The sequence below is a fragment of the Podarcis raffonei genome, chromosome 6 (assembly GCF_027172205.1).
Source record: "Podarcis raffonei isolate rPodRaf1 chromosome 6, rPodRaf1.pri, whole genome shotgun sequence".
Taxonomy (NCBI): Eukaryota; Metazoa; Chordata; class Lepidosauria; order Squamata; family Lacertidae; genus Podarcis; species Podarcis raffonei.
Genome location: NC_070607.1, coordinates 1322177 through 1343895, shown reverse-complemented (window position 1 = coordinate 1343895; position 21719 = coordinate 1322177). Strand labels below are relative to the sequence as shown.

General features: G+C 42.7%; 1 protein-coding gene across 3 annotated transcripts in view; it reads left to right on the top strand.

The window, feature by feature from the left end:
- C6H1orf21 (chromosome 6 C1orf21 homolog) overlaps positions 1-21719 on the top strand; it is a 146732-nt gene that overhangs the window by 83246 nt on the left and 41767 nt on the right. The gene's annotated exons all lie outside the window — the stretch shown is intronic.

Below are 21719 nucleotides of genomic sequence, written 5' to 3'. Positions count from 1 at the left end.
GCCTCAATTTTTAGTCTTCAAAGTTAGTCTCAATCCTAGCCTTATATAAGTTTCCAAATCAGTGTACGAGGAAAAACAAAACATGGTTAAAGCATCGTATCAAAGTCATAACAGCTAAGAAGCAAAACAACATTTAAGAGCAAGAAGAGCAATAAAAAGTTGAATAAACAGTGAGTAGTAAACCCTGTATAGAAGTTCTCAGCCAATTAAAATTAAAATCGCATGTTCATAAAAAAGCTAAGGCAAACAGGTTTTGACCTAGCTCCTGAAAGTGAAGGGCTTCCTCCATTCTGGACTGAGCAGATTTTAGTTTATCAGTCTTGTTCCCTTCCCACATCAGACGATTAGAGGGAACTGTTTTCTCGTGGTCAGAGGCTAAAGGGCAGCACCAGAGAAGACGCTTAGAAGCATAAAACTAGAGAGTTGGAAGGCCCTCATCCAACCCCCTGCCGTGCCCAGATCTCAGCTGACTGGGGGGGGGGTGATGAGCAGAAGTTGCTTGTGAGCCGCTTTAGTCAGTTTCCCCACTGACTTGCAATGGATTATGAGACTGCAATTAGCAAAAAAGAGCAAACGGGCAAGTCTTAGCCCTCTCGCCTTCCAATTTCCAACGCTTTTCAAGCTCCCAGTTCTAGTCTTCAGTGGTGATAAAAGGAAAATATAATCTGTGGTGTTCCATAGAAAAATTGTCTATAAGCCCTATAAAAAACAGCTTGTCCCAAGACCTCTACCTGTATTTAAATGCTTACAAGGCAGCACAAAGCAGCTGCTGTGTCACTATCCCATCACAAACCACGATACTATGCCAAAATCCATGTGTATGTATTAGGGCAGGTGTCTGCATAAATTATAAATACAGTCATGCAGTCCTAAATAGTTGTGCTCCTTTTGTGTACCCTGGCATTATATGGCATGAGAGGATCTCATCCACCCCACCCTGCCTTTTGCCTTTCAAATATGTAAAAATATTTGGAATTACAGAAATGTTTTTTGTGCCTGGCCTTTAATTGCAACTAGAATGAGTGGCTGCAGTTTCCAACAACAGTAGCAAGAAATTGTGAAAGATTTTGATTGGATTTCTTCCTTTCGCAGCCTTAATGTACTGCTTTCCTCTGAATCATTAATTATGGTTTATTAGAAATATATAATACATCTTGCTCCTGAATTCTTGTCAGGATAGCTAAAATGCATCTAAGCAATTCACAGCTGTCATTTTTGCAGGTGGGAAGCTGAGGCAAAGTGAAAGTGGCATGTCCAAACTCACCCAGTGAGTTTCTGGATGAACTAACATTTGAACAAGAGAGTCACTTTGACTCTGATATGCACAGAAGTGCTCTTTGCTCTGATAGGTAAAGGTAAAGGACCCCTGGATGGTAAAGTCCAGTCAAAGGCCACTATGGGGTTGTGGTGCTCATCTCACTTTCAGGCCGAGGGAGACAGCGTTTGTCCACAGACAGCTTTTCAGGTCATGTGACCAGCATGACTAAACTGCTTCTGGCACAACAAAACACCAGAGCGCACGGAAACAGTGTTTACCTTTTAACTCTGATAATACTGATGCATGCCATGCCAATCCCTGAGCAGTGCAAGATTCCAGGGGTTCCAGGCACTTACCCATGGTTTGTGTTTCCTTTTGGAAATGAGGCACAGTGGAGACTGCGGTGTCTTTACAATATATGGTTTATTTATACATATATACAACCTGAGCCTGCGATGGAGGGCTTCACAGCACTCACACGCCCAAAGGGTCTTATTTCTCCCGTAGCCGCAGCTTTGGATTTGAACAGAAATCAACTATTGCTCTGACACTCTTCAGCTTCCTGCTTTACCTCAAGGTCACACCGCTGCCAAACTCTGCTCCTAACCAACCTGGAGCTGGGAGAGGGCCCTGCCCATTTTACATCTCACGCAGAGCCCTTTCCTTTGCTGTCTTAATGGCCTGTCACCCAGGCTATCGCCTCATCAGGAAAAAAACCACCTCCCCACAAACCCCTCATAACACATGTGTCTAAACAAGTCATTTTGTGTGTGTGTGTGTTTTCATAGTTTTTTCATACTTGTATATTTCTAAGCACTGTCTTAACATGTTAATTAACCAGAAAATAAAATGAGAATACAATTTCTCCCCCTACCCCAACATGACTCTTCCATCCACCCAACATTTGGGGTGCCTGGAGGATGATTGCTACAGTCTCTAGATCAGAGCAGGCATAATGGTCAACCTGATTTCTCCATCCTAGCCATACTTAGAAGATCCAGAGCGCCCTGCAGGCATATGTGCACCTTCTCACATGCAAATCCCCTGCTCCCTTTCATTTTCAAAGCTGACCACATCTGCACTGATACTTTCAGTAACAATCATTGCCCCTAAACCAGTTTGCAGCTGCCATTAGCAGCAGGCTTGCAAAGTGTGGTTTGGAGCTTACCTTGGTTAGCAGGGCCAGTGTGGACACCATAATGCTAAATATGGTTTACTCCATAAAGGAAAGGAAAGGAGGCTGTTGAATGTGATGGGGTGAAATGTGTTAACCTCTGAGTTATTCTTGATTTCCTTAACTTTCTTTTCTCTTGGAGAATGGTTTTGATTCGTTTTTCTTAACGTGCATAGGCTTGGACATGGTTTCGGAAAATAAGAATGCATCCACGCACAGTACTATGTGAAATGTTTAAGTCTGGCTCATAGCTAAAGCCCATGGCAGCTGCTGAGATTTGAACCCAGATTGCTGCAGTCCAGCATTCTCTCCACTCCTCCGCATGTGCTTTCTGGATACTTTCTTGATCCTGGTATTCCCACTCCAAACTGCTTTATGCCATAAAAAAGTTTCAATTCAGTATTTTTAGAGTTCTTCTTGCTTCAGCAATGTGGAAGGCATTCCCCCTAGCCTTGGCTGCTAACAGTGTGTCATGGTATGCAGCAAGTACAGGCAGTCACTTTCCACAGAGGAAAAAGTTTCTCCCTGGAAGACAAGAACATGAACGGGCAAGAGCTGGATGATCCACACGGTGGGCCTTTGCTGGTCTTGAGTGTGCCTGATTTAATCTGGTTCTTCACATCTGACACAAATCCCAGTACTTAAGGATCTTCTCCTCTTGGAAGGGAAAACTGCGCAGGGAGGCGAGCGGGAGAATTGGATCCAGAAGAGACTGGGAGTTTCTGATATTTAGTTATAAGCCTCAGGGTAGCTTTAACTCTTCAGATAATCCCCTAATCTTTTTGGATTCATTCACATGTTGATCCATCTGTAAACTGGATTCCCCTCCAATAGAGACAGCCCTTTATTTTTTGTAAGGTGCTTTCTGTTTTCTGCTTTAGTTCCAGCTGCCGTGGACTTTCATTTGTCATTCTGCAGCAAAATGTTAATTTTGTTGTGTGTGTTTTTGCATTTGGAGTCTGTCTTGCAAAAAAGCAGCATTATGCTGTAGAAGATTAAAGGGGGGGGTGTTCCAATGAAGATTACTGAGACCGGTGTGCACCCACTCACCCCCCTGAAAAACACTCCTTCCCTTTCAAGGTTCCTGGTGTCTATCCCACTTTGAAAAATCTTGGCCTTGGTATGCCAGAAATAATAAAATAGCTTTCTTCAATATCACTAGGTCACCAGGCATGACCACAACAAGAACGTGGGCATGCTGATGCGGATGGTTACTTTTGACCTTGGAATCTGTCAGATCTCCTGTGCACTAAGATAGAAAATAGTTTTTGCACATCCCAGATCTTGACCTTCAATCTAGTATAAAGAAATATAAGCACCATTTGACAAATGCTGTTTTAGGCCAATAACATGTTTATACCCATAGTCCTTCCCTCAGTTCTCTCCACCCCACACCTTGCACCCTCATGAGTGGGACCAAGAGAAGAACAGGAGGTATCGGGGTGCCCAGTAGGGGCAGGCCCAGCCTTCAGGGGCACAAGGCGTCCAAGTCCCTTCTGGGGTGCAGTCAGAGAGAGGACAGAAACATTTCCTGGCTACTGAGCCAGATGTGGGTGCCAGGGGCCCTGCGCTGTACTCTTGTGCCTATTGCCATGCCCGGAATTTAGCTAGCACAAACAACCTGTTGTCTGAGGAAAGGACTGTGTGACAGGAGCTGCTCTGCCCCCTTGGCCTGGAGACGCATCAGTTGTGCTCCTGAATCTGATGCGGGGAGACTGCCATTTATCAAGGGCAAGGCAGCCAGAACTGCTGCTCATATTGGCTGCCACTTCAAGTAACTTTAAAAACTTGAGTTTGAGCTGGCTCTCCCCTCCTCCCTCCCATTCTTTGTTTCCTCGCATGTCATGTACGCCTCCGCCTGGCAAGTCCTGCTGCCAGGCTGGTGCCAGATGTGCGTTGCTCTACTTTCCTTTGGACCAAGGCTGGGGGGGTCGTCTGGACAGCCCCGGACCTCCATACACACTGCCCAGGCTTGCGCCCTGGGGAGGTCACTTCAGCGCTGCAAACGCAGCACTTACGAATTACTGGTCTCTGCAGCCACAGCGAGTGCTGTGATTCTCTAGCGGTTTGACTTCACTCCCAGAAACGCACTCCATTATCTTTCAAGACAGACAGATGCCAGCACATTTCTTTTTAAATTGTAGGCCTGAAGGCAGGGGCTTTCTTAGTAAGAATGATTTGTAAAGGGTAGGCATAAACAGTGTGACTAAATAAATTAATGCAATAAAGGTGCAAAAGAAGCCAGATTATCTTTAAACCAAGTTATATTCTGTAACTGCAGTGGCATCTCCTTTGGATAATGGGTATACAGAATAGAATTTAGATAAATTGAGTTAAAAGCTTTAATCTAAAATAGAATCGTTCTTGAATGGCCGATCTGGTGCTTAACAAAAAATTGATTGATTTTCTTGCATCCATTTAGCTGCTAGCGGAGAGATTTGAGAGATCAAAACCCTCATAAGGAAGCAACTATTAAAACCGTTGCATCTTCCATATTGAACAATTCCTATGAAGAAAACACTTTAGAACCGTGAGCACATTGTTCAGGCAGTTCCCAATAGCAAGAAAGCACATCCCATTATCTGCTTCAGATCTTCCCACAATCACTTTTGCCATTTTGTCGCTGTCATTGTTTTTACACATTTGATGTTTATGCCCTTGGGCAATTAAGGACCCAAGCTTCCCAGAGCATGATGGGATGCATGCTGATGCATAAAATACTGTCAGCTTCTTCTGACTCCTCGCCGCCCCTTTCGCGGCTGTTTATGATTTTCCTGAGCAAAAAATGTCTTGGCAGCTTTGCTTTGCTTTTATATTCTGCTTGGCTATTCAAAGAGATGTTTCCAAAATTGTGTGGTGCATTTTCTGATTCATGCAGTTTCTGCCTTCTTCCTGGGCACTGCCAGGTTATATGAGGAGATTGATCAGGATCCAAACAGCCAAAACAGGAGGGTTCATATTGCAAGATGGAGCCAGTAAACATGCTGGCAGTCTGAGTGATAATTTCTTGTGTACTGATCAAAGATGGGAAAGGGTCTGCTATGTATTATGTGCTACTATAACTATATTAGCCCATTTTTTTAAAAAATGATTCTAACATCAGTGTCTGAAGACTGAATTTCCTTCAGGCGTGTATGTTAGGGGAAGAAATCAGAGTTCTTTAAATTGAAATTCAACAACTTTCTGACTAATTTATTGTGGTGAATCAATATTTCTGAACATGCTGTTTGCCAAGGTTTAGTGTACCATCATTGAACTGTACATCTAGGGCAAGTTTTCTGATGTCTGCCCATGTCCATATGGGCAGCAGCAAGTAAGAGGCAGCACAAAGTCCTTATGGGCAAATTCCCAGAATCAAAACTCTGTAATACTGAGAGGTGAGCCAATAACAACGGCCATTTTTTAAAAGAGATGAACAACATTGCACCCATCCCCACTGCCCTTGGCAAGTCTTTTTCCCTTTATGGGGCCAGAAGGGAAAGTATAAGGTATTTTAAATTGATATTTTTGATGTTTGGTAATTTGTTGTAGGAGGGCAACATCCAAGTCTTCAGTCTGTCTTGGAGGTTTTGTTCAAACAGGTTACTAGATTTTGTTTTACGAGGCATTCAAAAGTAATCTAAGTATTATATTTGCCAGTTTGATCTGGAAGATGGGGTGTGGGGTGGAGAGAAGAGATAAAATCTAGCATGAAAGGCAAACACACTAATTATTTTCAAATGTGCAAAGAATGAAAAGTCGAAGTGATTCATTAGAAATAAGATGTTAAGTTTTGAGTTCATCAGCTTCCTTCTAAGGGTTTTGCAGAAATAACATTTACTCCAATGTTACTCCAGTCTAGCATTTATAGACCTGCAGGTGATGCAGTCTTCAATCTTTGCACATCCAAATGTGTATATAATTTGCCAGATAAATCATTTGAGTGTGTTGACATTCATAGACCATATAGAGTCTGGTATATTGATGTGATTTAGGAAACGTGATAAATGTTTGCTCAGATTTTCCTTTCTACTTTTTCTGGTTCTCAACTTAAAACATTTGCGCTAATGAATCCATCATGTTCCCATAGCACCTACATAAAATAGAAACTGCATTTCTGGATCAGAGCAAGGTTCATCTAGTTTAGTCTTTTCTTTCTTTCCAATAGCAGCTAAGCAGATGCCTCTTAAACGAAGCTCACAGTCAGGGCACCTTGGTAGTAGCAGCAGCAGCTCCCCTGTTGACTTTCATTCTCCTCTAGCCATCAGAGATACTCTGGTTCTGAACATGGGGGTTCCATTTAGCTGTCATGCTTAACAGTTTGGGTTAAATCTGTTCCCCATGAATCTGTAAAATCTTTTTTTTTAAAGAAAAAAAAGGAACTTCTTGTTGCATCTTATTGTGAATTCCGCTTACTGTTCACGGAGTGGTTAGATGCAAAGAAATGGTGGGAGGAATGAGCTGGGAAACAGCCAAGGGAAGAAGGCTCAGAGCCCCGGAAGTAGTGATGGGATGACAATGGCTGGTCACAGGGAGAAGAGGGAGAAGACTGGGAAGAGGAGGTGTTGGAAGCTGAAGGGGCAATAGCTTAGTGAGGTGGGAGAGTCTGTGGCAGAAAGAAGTCCAGAATCAGAGGCAGAAGCTGAAGCTGAAGCGGGAGAGGCGGGTGAGGGAGGCCAAGAGGTGGAAAGGAGTCCGGCTGGTGAAGAGTCATGGGTGTCCCCCTTCCGCTCCCTGCCTGTCTCCCAGAGCCAGAGGAGGCATGAAAAGGGCAGAGGAGAGATTGGCTGTGCAGAGATGCAGCCTCTGATTGCTTGGGGGAAACTGTGGAGAGGAGGGGACTTAGGCAGCTGTGAAGGGGGGAGGACCTTCAGTCTCAGTAGCCGTCTCTACCAGGGATGTTAGGCCTGACACTCCAACACGTCTGTGCAGATCGCGTTTTTGCTAATAGAGAGTTAACTCCAATTTGCACGGGATGGCGCGGCTTCAGTGGCTGGCTCCTCCTCCTGCTGCAGAGGGGAAGGAGGGGGGAACAGTCCCCAGCCAGTGGCAGCAGCAGCAGCAGGAGGAAGAGGAGGCCGGTCGTGATGTGGCCAGTGGTTTCTGCTGCAGCTGCTGCAGCAGCAGCATAAGGGAAAGGGAGGCAGCTGGAGGGAATGCCCAGGGCAGTGACTCCATGTGCAGAGGGTGGGCTCCTGTAGGTGGGAAGCTCTCAAATACAGTAAAAGAGAAATAGGTGCTGCCCATTTTAATTGGGCTTGGGGGGGGTAGTTCAAAGAGCCGTGGGGAGTGGGGCTCAGATGTGAACTGCTTCATTTTCTCCAAATTGTGTGAGAGCCGGGAAAAGGAGGGAGCCTTTGTATACTTGGCCACTATCTGATCAGTGCAGCTGGTGCCTGGTAAAACCAAAGAAAACAAGATTTGGAATGGATAGCATGAAATGTGAATATGCATATGATTGTAGTTCAGATATTCATAGGTGTGCTATAACTCCTAATACTAGAGAGCTAAGGCTTTTGAGAGTTAGTAGCCCAACTGCTGCAGAAGTTCCAGTTCTCCCTGTTTTGCAAAGGCTCTCACTCTCGCCACCCCAGGCCATTATCTCTATTTTGTCTTTTACAGATGCTGAGGGTGCAAATACATTATTGTATTTTAATATTTTGTTGGAAGCCGCCCAGAGTGGCTGGGGAAACCCAGCCAGATGGGCGGGGTATAAATAAATTATTATTATTATTATTATTATTATTATTATTATTATTATTATTAAAATGATCATAGGGCAGTTGACTGGAACAGTTTGTGGGCAGAAAAGCCTTTAAGAAAGAGACCTGTGAAAGAGAAAATTCTTTTTAAGTTTATTTATAGATTGCCTTTAACACCTTTACAATATGCCGTATTTTTTGCTCTATAAGACTCACTTTTTCCTTCCTAAAAAGTAAGGGGAAATGTGTGTGCGTCTTATGGAGCGAATGCAGGCTGCACAGCTATCCCAGAAGCCAGAACAGCAAGGCGGATTGCTGCTTTCACTGCGCAGCGATCCCTCTTGCTGTTCTGGCTTCTGAGATTCAGAATTTTTTTTTTCTTGTTTTCCTCCTCCAAAAACTAGGTGCGTCTTGTGGTCTGGTGCGTCTTATAGAGCGAAAAATACGGTAGTTACATAGACAAAACAATGTGCTGCAGAGGATGCAGGCGGCAGTTGGTACAACGTTCCACATGTGGTGGTCAAGAGAACTTGTGCAGCCATTCTGGGAAAGAGCATTTATGGAAATAAGCAGTATTACATATCAGCACGTACAGTGGGTTTGTTAACAATATTTAAAGAAGACCTGCTCCAAGACAGCATAAGGAGCTTGCCACTTTTCTCCTGGTGCCCTCACAGAACTGGACACATCACACGTTGGCAACAGAAGGTATAGTGGGGTTTGCCATACGCCTGGAAATTGCTGAAATGTCCATGGAAATCCAGACGTATGTCGGAAGTGTAAATTTTAGCTCAAAAACTTTATTTATTTATTTTGCAAAATCTCAAATAAGGTCAACAACTGTTGTGTCCAGATTTTCACTTTTTGAAATATGGCAACCCTGATGTTTAGACAATTGCCTTATCTATATTTATTTATTTCAATTATTAAATTTGTATCCTGCCCTTTATCAATCTCAGGGTGGTTCACAGCATAAAAATACAAAATAAAATCACAAAATACATACTAAAAACAAGAACAAAACAACCCTTCAAAAAATGCCTGCTTTGATCTGTACAAGATCCATTGTGATATTAAACATTCTTCTGTTGTTCTTTGTTTGTTTGTTTTAAGTACATTGTTTTGGAAAGTTTTTCAATGCCCCAACTGCAGAAGCCTATGCAAATCAGGCTGTTGCTCATTAAGTGAATGCAATACAGTGGTACCTCGGGTTAAGTACTTACTTCGTTCTGGAGGTCCGTTCTTAACCTGAAACTGTTCTTAACCTGAAGCACTACTTTAGCTAATGGGGCCTTCTGCTGCCACCACTGCATGATTTCTGTTCTCATCCTGAAGCAAAGTTCTTAACCCGAGGTATTATTTCTGGGTTAGCGGAATCTGTAACCTGAAGCGTCTGTAACCCAAGGTACCACTGTATGTGGCAGGCAGGAAAGCCTTCTGCACTGTAATGAACTTTGGTGTGACAATAAGTGTTACAAATTTATAGGTGCCTTTTTCACCTGTGAAATACTTGGAGGGGCGCTAAAGAAGAAGCAGAGTTGTCTGTGAAGCGCTTGCTTGAGATTTGCTGAGGTGGCAGCTTGCCATATGAAAGCTGTAAATAACAAACAAGGTATTAAATGTAAACTGCTATTTTGAAAGTGAAGGCAAGGCTTTATGGGACAACCTGTTAATTGGAAAGTGCACCAGGTTAATTTGAGGGGGCCTCGCCTGGTAGGCCAAGGGCAGGACTCTTGCCTCAGCATTTTACATATTGCCTGCTGCGAAGTCTAGGACAATTGGTTGAACCTGCTTTTTCCTGTGTGTATTTCTGGTGTGGCTAGAAGTTTAAAGCTGCAGTCTTAAGTATGTTCAAATGTAACTCTCAAGAAATCAACCTAGGACCTCCTGCCAGGAGCAAAACCACAATATGAACTCCTAACAGGGGTGTGTTGCAACTCTTCCTGCAGGCCCCCCCATCTCCATTAGGTCATGCTTTGGGAGGGTTTGGGGCAGATGCATGAAGGTAGCATGTTTGCATCTAGAGGTGGTACCATTGCACTTGTAGACTCACAGCTTACATGGGGGTTACATTCTGGGGATCATTCCTAAAGCCAAAATTGCGTATTGTCAAAACACAATGGGTTCAATGGCGGGTGGCATAAAGCTGAGTTAAATGCGCGTAAGTTGTGCAGCCTGGTGTATATGTCCTCCTTAAGCTCATCCTTGCAATGGTTGTAGACAGTGTTGAAATAGGAAATGCATCTCCATCTCTGCTTTGTGACCCCAGAAATAGCCCCAGTTGCCAGATTGTGCTATTCCAGAAAGTTGCCACCAACCTATTAACAGCTCTGGACTGCCGGCAGTGCCAGCCATAGCTGATGAACAATTATAACGTAAAACTTCCTACAACCAAGAGGCTGGATTCATTACTGTTTTGGAATTCATTGGAGAGACTACTGGGAGAAAATGTGCTAATGAAGTGTAAAGTGTTGTGGAACACACATGGTTCACTCCCTGCTCTGGGAAATTCCCTGTGGGACCCCGCTATCTCTTGACTTTCCACCACTGAAGATAAAATGATTCTTCAAGGACACAAATGATTTGGCCTCTCGTCATCATCTGTTATTCTCCCAAAGGATCTGATAAATATTAAGTAGCTTTAAAGATTAACTTGGAGGATGGGGTTTGAGTAATGCTTTGCAATCTGCAAATAACAACAGATATTCCTATTCTTCTTCTTAAAATAGGGATTTTCTGACTTCTTGACTCAGAAGTGCTTCTATTTTTGTTATGTTTTCCCTTTCAGGCATTTTGATATTTTAGGTTCATAAAAGACGCACAAGGCCTCAGTCTCACAAACATTACCAATCTGTTTCCTGTTTTTGAAATCTGAAAGCGGTTCTTTGTTTTGCTTGTAATGGAAACCCTGGTCTAGCACAAGTGGAAAGGGGAGTTGGGGGAATTGTTTGTTTCTCCAGTATATAGAATGCAGCCATAAACCATATTTTAAAGTGCTTTTTGTGTTTTGCAGGGCTGAGATGCTCCAGGCAATAGCTGAGCAACATCTAGTAAAATGAACGGGCCAGCCTCCATTATTGCCTGAAGTGCCTCAATTACGAGGTATTGTGTTTTTTTTATATAAAAAAAGCACCTCACTCCAGTGGCAGATCATGAAATGTATTTTCTAGGAGCCCAGGGCAAAATGTGCATCAATAATGGAGCAGTGCCAGAATCTATTGACTCATGTCACGGTTGTGTTTGTACAGGCGTCTATGTGACACTGTCCAAACTGTAAAATAATCATTACTTATCACAATTGTGTTGAAAGGGTGCTTGGACTCCTTGTTGGTGTGCCATGCTTTTCCAGTGGCTTTGTCTGTGTTGATCGAAGGACATTTGAATATTTTAATTGTGGCCCTGGGTATGTGCGCATGTATCTATGCGCCAGCCAATTTGGGAGACTGTGCAGTTCCGGCATTAGATTGTAGTGAATAACATGATAACCTGAATTTATTCTCCCACCACCCAATGCCTCTAAATACCACTTTGTTGTAAGTTTACAGCATAATCGATGGTCTCCAGCTGTTTTGTGCTGCTGGTGATTGTAGGAAATGAAGGATGTTGCCCCGCATAACATGAATATGTTTCTGGCAGGCTGACAACTTAATTACTAGAACAAAATAATTGCCTGCGTAAATACTAAGAGAAGGAAGTGTGAATGGAATCTAATAAGACCAGAAATCTATATTTAGATCATCCTGTTGTCACTAGTTTTTATGCAATGCGAAAGCTGCAAAGAAAATGACTTGGGGTCTGTTAGGAGTTTGTCTGATAACATTTTTTTTCGTTTGTGATTGAGGGGTCAGAGATTGGCAAAAGAGCAGGTGCTTTGTGTTTAGGCTCTTATCTCCAGCATTTCCAGTAAAAAGAATTTGGGGAAGCAGGTCTAGGAAAGATCTGTGCTTGAGAGTTAGGGAGAACTGCTGCCACTCAATGTAGAACAGCACTCTGCAAGATGAGCTAATGATCTGAGCTGCTATAAGACAAATTTATATGTTCTTTACATTGATCAGTGCTGGTTAATGTGAGGGGAGCTAATTTTCTACAGGAAACAGTGGCTGTATTTTCAGAGTCAACAAAATTCTCTGGTGTAATGTGTGAAGAGTACCATCACAACAATACTGTTGTAGCTGTTGGAATATTTTAAAGTTACACTTAAGGGGCAGATGGGGCTTGTCAACCTGGAAAGGGAGCCCATCTGGGAGACGGAACACTCTGGTCCTAAACCTCTGCTACTTTGGGGATATCTCTGGGAGAAGAAAAGGCTAAGGAGTCAACCCTACACAAATCCAGAGTGGAGTCCCTAAGACAGTTGGATGGCACCTTGTACGCCTCCTTCCGGCAACTCCTGCAGCCCAGCTGGTGCCAATGAGAGGGGAGTCTTTTCGACTGGGCAACCCAGGACCTTCATACACACTGCCCAGGCTTGCAGCCCACGGAGGTCACTTTGATGCTGCTAACACAGCGCTTTCACTTCACCCCCAGAAGCATGCTCCATTGCCTCTCAGGACAGACAGATGTCAACAACAACACTTGATAGACCATCACTCTTCTGGCAAGACAGTTGCAGTCACAATAGGTCTAATACTATAGCTGCCATCCAAGATTGTCAGTATGGTTGGTTGCTGGATTCCAGCTTCCATCATCTCCATCCAGCATAGCCAGGGATCAGGAATTATGGGCATTGCAGAGTCACACAAAAGCTGGGACACGAGAAAGGGTTCTGTAGGAAATAGCTGTGCTTTCTTGGGAGTGAGAACCTTGAATACCATACAGAGAATCCTAGGATTCCTTTGCACGTCACGGAATTCCTACAATTAACACAAAACCTCTCCATGCATAATGCCAAATGTTAGAGTCTTACTCTCAGGTCTCTCACTGCACGCATTTGGAAGACATAGCAGTTGGCAGCTTTCCCAGATGCCTTCAAGCAGCAGATAACCCTCATGTAGGACCATTGAATGTGGTGATCTATAGTGAAGTTTCCTGCATAAAGCCCCTTCTTGTGGGAAATCAGTGATGAGAGCAAGGTTTGGTTTATACTATAGCAAAGATACTTATGTCTGGGCTGGCCCATTATGTGTGAGCTGATAGCAAAGAAGGAACGGAAGACAGCATCTCATGGCCTGAAATCCTCCAAAGTAACTCTAGGGAGAGAATTATTTTAAATGGAGTTCCTAAGCTTCTTTGAAATTGGTTTGTAGTGAAAACAGTGACAGGCACTTCATTATTGTGATGCTAGTGATTGCTACCCTACTAATGGCACCTGGTTGCACAGTTGCTCCTGCCTGTTAATACCCTGAAATTCCTGTAGAGTAAAGCTTACCCTAGTGCAGTGAAAAGATAATTAACCCATGTAGCAAATATAATCACTTTGGCTTTGATGTCGGATTGAGCCTATACACTAATAATCTTCAAGTAACTGAGGCGCATGTGTGGTAAAGTGATCAGAAATTATCGTAGGAACTATTTATTTCATCAAACAGGCAAATGGAATATCCAAATACTAAGCTCAGAATTCTGTCTTCTCTGGAACAGCATGTATCAGAACTTAACTAAGTCTCTTTAAGCTGCACTGTAACATGTTTAAAGCGAAAAATCATCCGTGTGGGAGGTGGTGGTAGTTGCTATGAAGGATCTTGAGTCATCCACTGGAGCTGATTGGCAGTGCATTCAGGGCAAGTGAAGGAAAGTACTTCGCGCAATGCATAATTAGCTATGGAATTCACTGCCAAGATAGGGTGGTGGTTTCAAAATCCACTGAAGAATTAAACAAATTCAAGACGTATCGGTTAGCCTGTGGTGGGATGAAGCAAAAAATATGCACTTCTTTTCATGAACATTTTCAGCAATGTCAAAAGGCACCGGCAGTTTTTCAAGAATTGTTTTGAAAGTGCTTTGCAGGAAGCATTGCCGTCACTCCCAAATGACTTCATTTACCCATCATGAGGTATGAAAGACAACTAAATCCGATTGGCTGCGTGGTGTTGTGTCGTCAGCTCGTTCACTATGTGATCACTGTGTTGGGATCACCATGGTGGCAGCTAGAAAGCACTGGTGTTGCTTTCGTTGATCTTTGTGCTTAACAATGTCACATGGAAAATCTAATTTGTACATGTAGCTCTATGATACCTTCTTTTTTACTCTATGGTCCCCGATTTGTCTACAACTGCTGAAGTCAGAGGGGGAAAGGACTTAAATTTAAGGGGGCAGGTTATTAGCAAATTAAGATGGCGCAGAAGGAGCAGCAGAGAGGGGAAATGATGACAGGCAGATTTTTGTTTTTAAAAAGGAGAACGTGCTCATGAGGATTTTTAGGGAAATATATCTATCCAGAATCTTTACTTTCAACCTGAATACAGTGGTACCTCAGGTTACATACGCTTCAGGTTACAGACTCCGCTAACCCAGAAATAGTGCTTCAGGTTAAGAACTTTGCTTCAGGATGAGAACAGAAATCATGCTCCGGTGGCGCGGCAGCAGCAGGAGGCCCCATTAGCTAAAGTGGTGCTTCAGGTTAAGAACAGTTTCAGGTTAAGAACAGACCTCTGGAACGAATTAAGTACTCAACCTGAGGTACCACTGTATTGCAATATGAGAACATTTGGTGCAGTTCTAAGGAAAGGCTATTAGAGGTAATATATCTCTAATTGTCTGATGCTGGAAAGAAGCAGGGACCCATAACTTTTATGCATTGTTTGTGATGTTTTAGTGGCATCTGACTGGTAACTGTTGGAAGCAGAATTCTGGACTAGATGAACATTGCTCCAAATCTACAAGGAAACACACGTTCTTAAGAGGCCAGAATTCATCTCTAGGGTACTTTTCTAGAACTTTTCTCCTCCCTAAAAAGTCAGCAAAGCTGCTGCTGTTGTTTTCATTGTTCTGAGAATAAAAGTTACATTGAGAACATATTATCTTCCGTGTGCAGTGTTACCTTTTATGGCTGTGCCTGCAACCCTTGCCATGTTTGCTAGGAATTTGGTGCCCTAGAATGCACTGCATCTTGTTTCTGAGTAAACCTGGTTAGGATTGGAATACTAATGGCTGCAATCACACATAACACTAAAATATACCACTACGTGTTTGAATAGCAGTGAGTCTCAGACTCAAGCACTCCTCCCACTTCATCCACTGTGACCACAAGGAGGAGATCGGGTATTTTCTTTTCTAAACGGTGGTTAGTTATCCTAGTTTGTTTCCCTAAATCAGAGATTGATAAACTCAAGCCGGGGCGGGGGGCAAATATAGCCTCCAGACCTCTATAGCCAGCCCTTGGAATTCGATTCCAGTCCTTAACTACCTCTGCACCCCACTCAGGTGCCTTTGCCTGGCTGGAATGCGTCCTTCAGCTGTGATGATGCCTCTTGCTTTCCTGGGTGGGTATGTCTCTTGATCTGCTTAGGAATTGGTGTGGCTGCAATCTAGCCTGATATAGTAAGGTCAAAGTTGCATCCTTTGTTCCACTCATTACCTGTCTCGTCCCCCCAGAACAGTGGCTCTCCAAGGGTGTGGTGCCATTCTGGTGTGCCAGGAAGATTCAAAGACGGTCAAAGAAACAGTTGAAATTATAGTACAGTACGTGTTTGTGTGTGTGTGGATATGCAACCAGAAAAAGTATGCATGCCTCTCTTCAACAGCATTGGCTATCCTTCTACAGTTCCCCACAACATATTGTTGTGAACAGGGATTTTCAATATGGAAGATCAGAAAAGGGAAGGCTTCGTTGTGTTGGTGAGGAGATGAGAGTTTGTTAGTCTCCAGTTACACCTAATAGAAATGAGATTATCTGGCAAAAGCAAGTTCACACCTTTCACTGAGTTTGTATACATGCTTAAGGTGCATACATAAGAGGCCCGTTTATAATTATATTTTGGGAATCATTTACGTTCTTCTTGAACTGTGTTGCTTTGTGTTTTCTGGATGTGCTATGATCATATTATAAGGTAGTTGTGTTCTATGCTATAAATCAAGCTCCGCTGTATCAAGAGTAGTTCCCAGGACTAATTTATGATGTGTAAAGCCAGCAAAATATGAAGCAAGGTGGTATCTAGAGTGTCTGTTTTAACCGCTGGTTATATTTTGATTTTATTTGTTTACTTGTTTTTGAATTCTAGCTTTGTATTGACCATTTTAATGTCTGTTGTATGTAAGCCATGTAGAGGTTCTTTTACAATTAAGTGGCACACAAATTCTGTTAAATAAAGTGAGCTTGAGAGCAGAAATTCAAAAGGCATCATATCACAGTTAAGCAGAAAGTGACTTTATTGTAGAGAAGGTCAGAGATCACACAGCATATACCAAAAGAAGTAGTAGCAAATCTGTCTAGAATACATAAAAATATAAAAATATAAAAATGCAACATTACGTGGGCAAATGCTTTTCAGCGTTGCCTGGTAAATGCAGGATTTTGGGCAGGTCCCCCAAGCAATGAGATTGTTCAGAGAGTCTTTTTGTTTTCTAGCCTTTTCAAAATAGAATCTGTTGGATTCCAGGCAACCCCCACCCATTTTTACCTGAGTATCAAGAATAGACCTCCACCTTGGTGGAATTTAATTTGCCTGGAGGCTTGAATCCTACCTTTCCTCCGAGGGGAACTGTCCCTCCTGGCCAAAGGTGCAAGCCAGTGGGTAGCCAGCAAGTCCTCAGAAAGGCAACAACAACCATTTATTTCTTGAGCTGCTGCCCATCTGACCGGGTTACCCCAGCCACTCTGGGCAGCTTCCAATGAAAGTAAATGGTTGTGAAGACCTCGCTGCAGGAAAGGATAACACAGGAATGATGTCATTTGCCAGAGTTCCAGTGGAATCTGTGTAGCAACCGGGGTTTTATTTTCAGCCAGAACTCAATTCTAGCACCTCTCAGGTGGGTGCCATTGCCATTATAAGAGAACAAGGCACCTCTTTTTTTTAAATAGAAAAATAGCACTGGTAGCAACCATCAGTACATAGATGCTGACAAGAGCTCACAAGGAATTTTTTTGTAAATAAATGCTATTGGTTTTACAATTTCAACTTCAACAATTAGTATTTTCCATCAAGTAGAATTAAAGAGACAAAATATCCAACATAAAAATAAAAAGTGAAATAAAAGTAAAGAGAAGCAAAGAAAAAGAAAGAAGAGAAGAAAAAGAAAGGAAAAGAAAGAAAATATCTTTTCAGAGGTTCTCTTTAACCTCCAGACTTCCCTCCATTTCCTTTCCTGGTTCATTTAATATATACCTTTTCTGCATAATTTACTTAAACCTCTTTTTTCTTATCCTTATTGTTTTATCCCAATTACATGCCATCACATTTTACTGTTTTAATTCAAATTTCCTTCCATACATTTTTTAGAGACCCATATCACGTCTGTTCTTGCACTACTTTCATATACAGTATTTTTCACTCTATAGTACGCACTTTTTCCCTTCTAAAAAGTAAGGGAAAATGTGTGTGTGTCTTATGGAGCGAATGCAGGCTGCACGGCTAAGCCCAAAGCCAGAACAGGGAGACAGAGCGCTGCGCAGCGCTCCGTCTCGCTGTTCTAGCTTGGGGTTAGCTGCGCAAAACCTCCGCAGGGCAGCGGGGTGCCTTCACCCTGCCGCCCTGCGGAGGCTTCAAAGGCTGTCCCCGAAGCCAGAACAGCCAGAGGCTATCCCGGAAGCCAGGTCCCTCTTGCTGTTCTCGCTTCTGGGGTTCAAATTTTTTTTTCTTGTTTCCTCCCCCCCAGACTAGGTGCGTCTTATCATCCGGTGCATCCTATAGAGCGAAAAATACGGCATGTGAGAAAAATGTATTTTCCCTATCCAAAATGTTTTGATCTCCAAGCATCAATTAAATTAAATTTTCCACCAAATTGAAAAATGTTATTGGGAGTCTCCCTTCCTTTGTATCTGTTTTCCTAATTGTTCTGTCCATTTCTAAGGATACTACCCCATTCAAATCCCCCATTAATATCATTTTTTGGTCTGCATATTCTAAGAGGTCTGTCTTTTTTTATAAAATTCTGCTCTCTTTTCATTAGGGGCATAGATCCCAGTTATTAACACTTTTTTACTTTCCGAGATGATCTGTACTGCTCTCACTCTTCCTTGTTTGTCTTTAAATAATTGTTTGGGCTCAAGTTTTGAATTAATATACAGCAAAACTCCTCTTTTCTTCTTTTTATCCGCAGTTATAAATTCCATTCCAATCTTTTTATTAATCAGGACTCTCGTGTTTTTTTGCCACGTGTGTCTCCTGCAAACAAATTATATCTGCTTTTTGTTTTAAAATTACATGTTCAATAAATTGCCAGTCCGTGGACCAGATGTGGCCCTTGGGATTTCCCCATCTGGCCCCATGTCTCATTCCTTCCCCTTCCTTTGCATGGATTTTAGTCTTGAAAATAGCCCCCCCCCCCCCGGGAGTCAAGGGAAGGCTGTTTTTCTAATCTAATTGTGGCTGGGTCACAGCTGGGTAGGGAAGCATTAACTTTTTCCTCCCCAACTGCAAAATCTGTGAAGATCATCCCTGCATCTCCCTACTTCAGATAGGCTTCGTAAAAGGTAAACTGGGAAGTAAGTCAAAGTCTCTGAAGTTATGTTTGTCAACTTAAAAGTCAGGCCAACAAAGGTCACAGTTGTCACTGAAGTCCAGCATCAGTGAAAAGAGTTGAATAAATTCAACAATTTGTCTTTTTATTTTTATTTTTGGAATGTAAGCATTATGCTCTCCCTCTCCCCACCCCCCAATTTGTATGATATCAAGAGTGAGATTACATTGTCATGGTTTTTAATCTGTTTTGTTTTATCGCTAAGCATTTTAATTTTAACCTTTGCAGAAATCTCTTATACCACAAGACTTGAAATCTTGAAAGTCAGCAGCCCTGGGAATAGCTCTTGGTTGCGTTTTCCAAATCACTAATAACATTTTAAGCAGAGTGTAAATACCATTTTGGACCAGAAGCCAGATAGAACAAGGGTAGCCTTGTGGGTTTTGTGGACTCCAATTCCATCAGCCCCAACCACAATGGCCAGTGATGGGAGTTGTAGTCCTTATGTCTGGAGAGCACCACTGTGGCTGCTGCTGAGAGAGCATTTGTAATTAACCTGCCCTTAATTTGTTGATACTTAAGAATAATTCTTTCTGGGGGTGAGAAATCTGGGATTTCTGTGAATAGACATTTTAAATAAACAGTGTGACCTGCCAAGTTAAAAATGAGTGGCCCAAGTCTGAATTGGGCTCAGTTTCATTTGTGCTGTTAAATTCCTTTCCTGCTGCCTATTAATCTTGCTGAGCAACAGATGGCAAATAAATGAGAAGGTTGGCTGTTTCCCTACTAGACAACAAATTTAAGTTACTAGATAAATTTAGATGCCCTTAGCTACTAATGTGTTTTCTTTCAGTCTGCCCACGGCAAGCCTCTAGACAGGAACATCAGGAACATAGGAACTGCCTTGTACTGTCCTGATAGACACACTGGGCAGAACCGTGGCTTAGCGAGAATGTGTGCGCCCTCTTGGCTCCTCTTCGTTCATTCTGGCCGTTTGCAAGGGAGATCTGGATTAAAACATAGGGGGAAGCTTTGAGCAACTCATTGACCTCTTTCGGTTTAACCCCACAGGGTTGTTGTGAAGATAAAATGAGAGAGTGCCTTGCAAGCCACCCCAAATTCCTTGGTGCAGTGTTTCCGTTATAGAATCATGAGCATCTCTTCTTGCATGTAAATTCCCCCTCCTTGCTGGGTCTAATCATGGTTAATTGTTCCATCTGCAGTGGTGTTAATTCTGCAACCCAGGATCTGAAACGAGGAGTAAACCATGGTTTCAAATCCTGTCTTAAACGGAAACCACAGTTGGCTCTTAACTGTGGCTCCAGTTACTTGTTGTTACAGCCAGCGAAGGAGATTCACGATCCAGAAAGTAGCAGGCTGACTCTCAATTGTGTAACCATACAATCAAATGCAAATTTACATCAAATTTTCTATTACCATTATAGGGCTGGTGATATATCAATATATTATCCAAAATTGGTTTGGAGTCCATATTGTGATAATTATTTTCATAATTTTTTACCTGGCAATATCTCATGAATCCTGATGTGTGTGCGCGCACGCAAAAATCATATTGTGGGGAAAAACATGAAGCCAGCCACTGCCTCTGCATAGCTCCATCCTTATTTTAGATATTGTGATATATCAGTATATCACAATGTTTAGCTGGTGATATATCACAATGTTGAAAACCATTTATAGTCCAGCCCTAACCATGTATTTTTTTCTAGAATTTGTAAGCCAGCTTGAGAACGGTGGGAAGTTAATTTCAAATCATTGTTATAGTAAGTTTTTTAAAAAACACATGATCAGTCTGTGGCAATAGTACCATATGCCTACACGTGTCTGGATGCTGAGTTTGTTCCTCTGGCTTTCCCCATTCCCCATGTAGCTTCTTCCCCCTAGTTCTGATCTCAGCAGCACTCTCTGCTCCCCTCCCTTCTCCTCCCCCCCCCCATCAGTCTGACTGCAGTCTCTGTTTTCCATGCATGCAGGCAAATAATATATCTTGAAATAGCTATGACAAGGCAAGATTAAAAGTTGTCCCATGGGATCGAGAGAGCTCAGCAGATGGGCTGTGCTCTTTATTCTGAGGCTCTATATTGTACTACCAAAGAATGGGTGGAAAGGTCTGGCAAGACTGATAGCTTTGAGCAAAAGCCAGGCCATAGAATATTGCTTATCTGAATCTTAGTCTCTTATTTTCAGCCTGTAATTTTGCATCCCTAGAAGGTGTCAGGCACCAGCAAGAATCTTATAGTGATAGCTGTTGTTGCAAAATCATCCATTAGCTGCACTGAGCTTCTAAATTCACAAATTCAAAAGCTCTTCGTCTTTTTAAGTGAAAAGCACTAAGCTCTTAAGTGGTCTGAACAGATGAGAGGATGGCCTAGTTCTCGTTGAGGTGGCAAATCTATGTCAGGACTTTAGCAAGCAGCCTGCAGATAATGGCTGGCAAAAGCTGAATGTCCATCCATGCAAAAACAGTTCCTAGCACTTTAGAAAATAAAATATCAGAAAGAAGCTTTCCGGTTTCTCCTGGATGCTGCTGTTTTTCTGTGTTGGGGTACAGTGATACCTCGGGTTGCATATTCTTCAGGTTACATACGCTTCAGGTTACAGACTCCGCTAACCCAGAAATATTACCTCAGGTTAAGAACTTTGTTTAAGGATGAGAACAGAAATCGTGCTCTTGCGGCGCGGCAGCAGCGGGAGGCCCCATTAGCTAAAGTAGTGCTTCAGGTTAAGAACAGTTTCAGGTTAAGAACGGACCTCCAGAACAAATTAGGTACTTAACCTGAGGTACCACTGTATTCGTTTTCATGAAGAAGCACCCCATCATTCAAGCACCCACATTGCCAGCTGCAGAGATAAAACTGAGAAACAGATCTATTGCCTCAGTGAGAACTGGGCCCGTCTGAGGAGGGTCCCAGCTTCATTCTAGAGCAGGTGTGGGGAGCCTTTGGCCCTCTGGATGTTGCTGAACCACAACTCTCATCCCCCCTGGCCAATGGCTGGGCTTGCTTGGACTAATGGGAGTTGTAGTGGA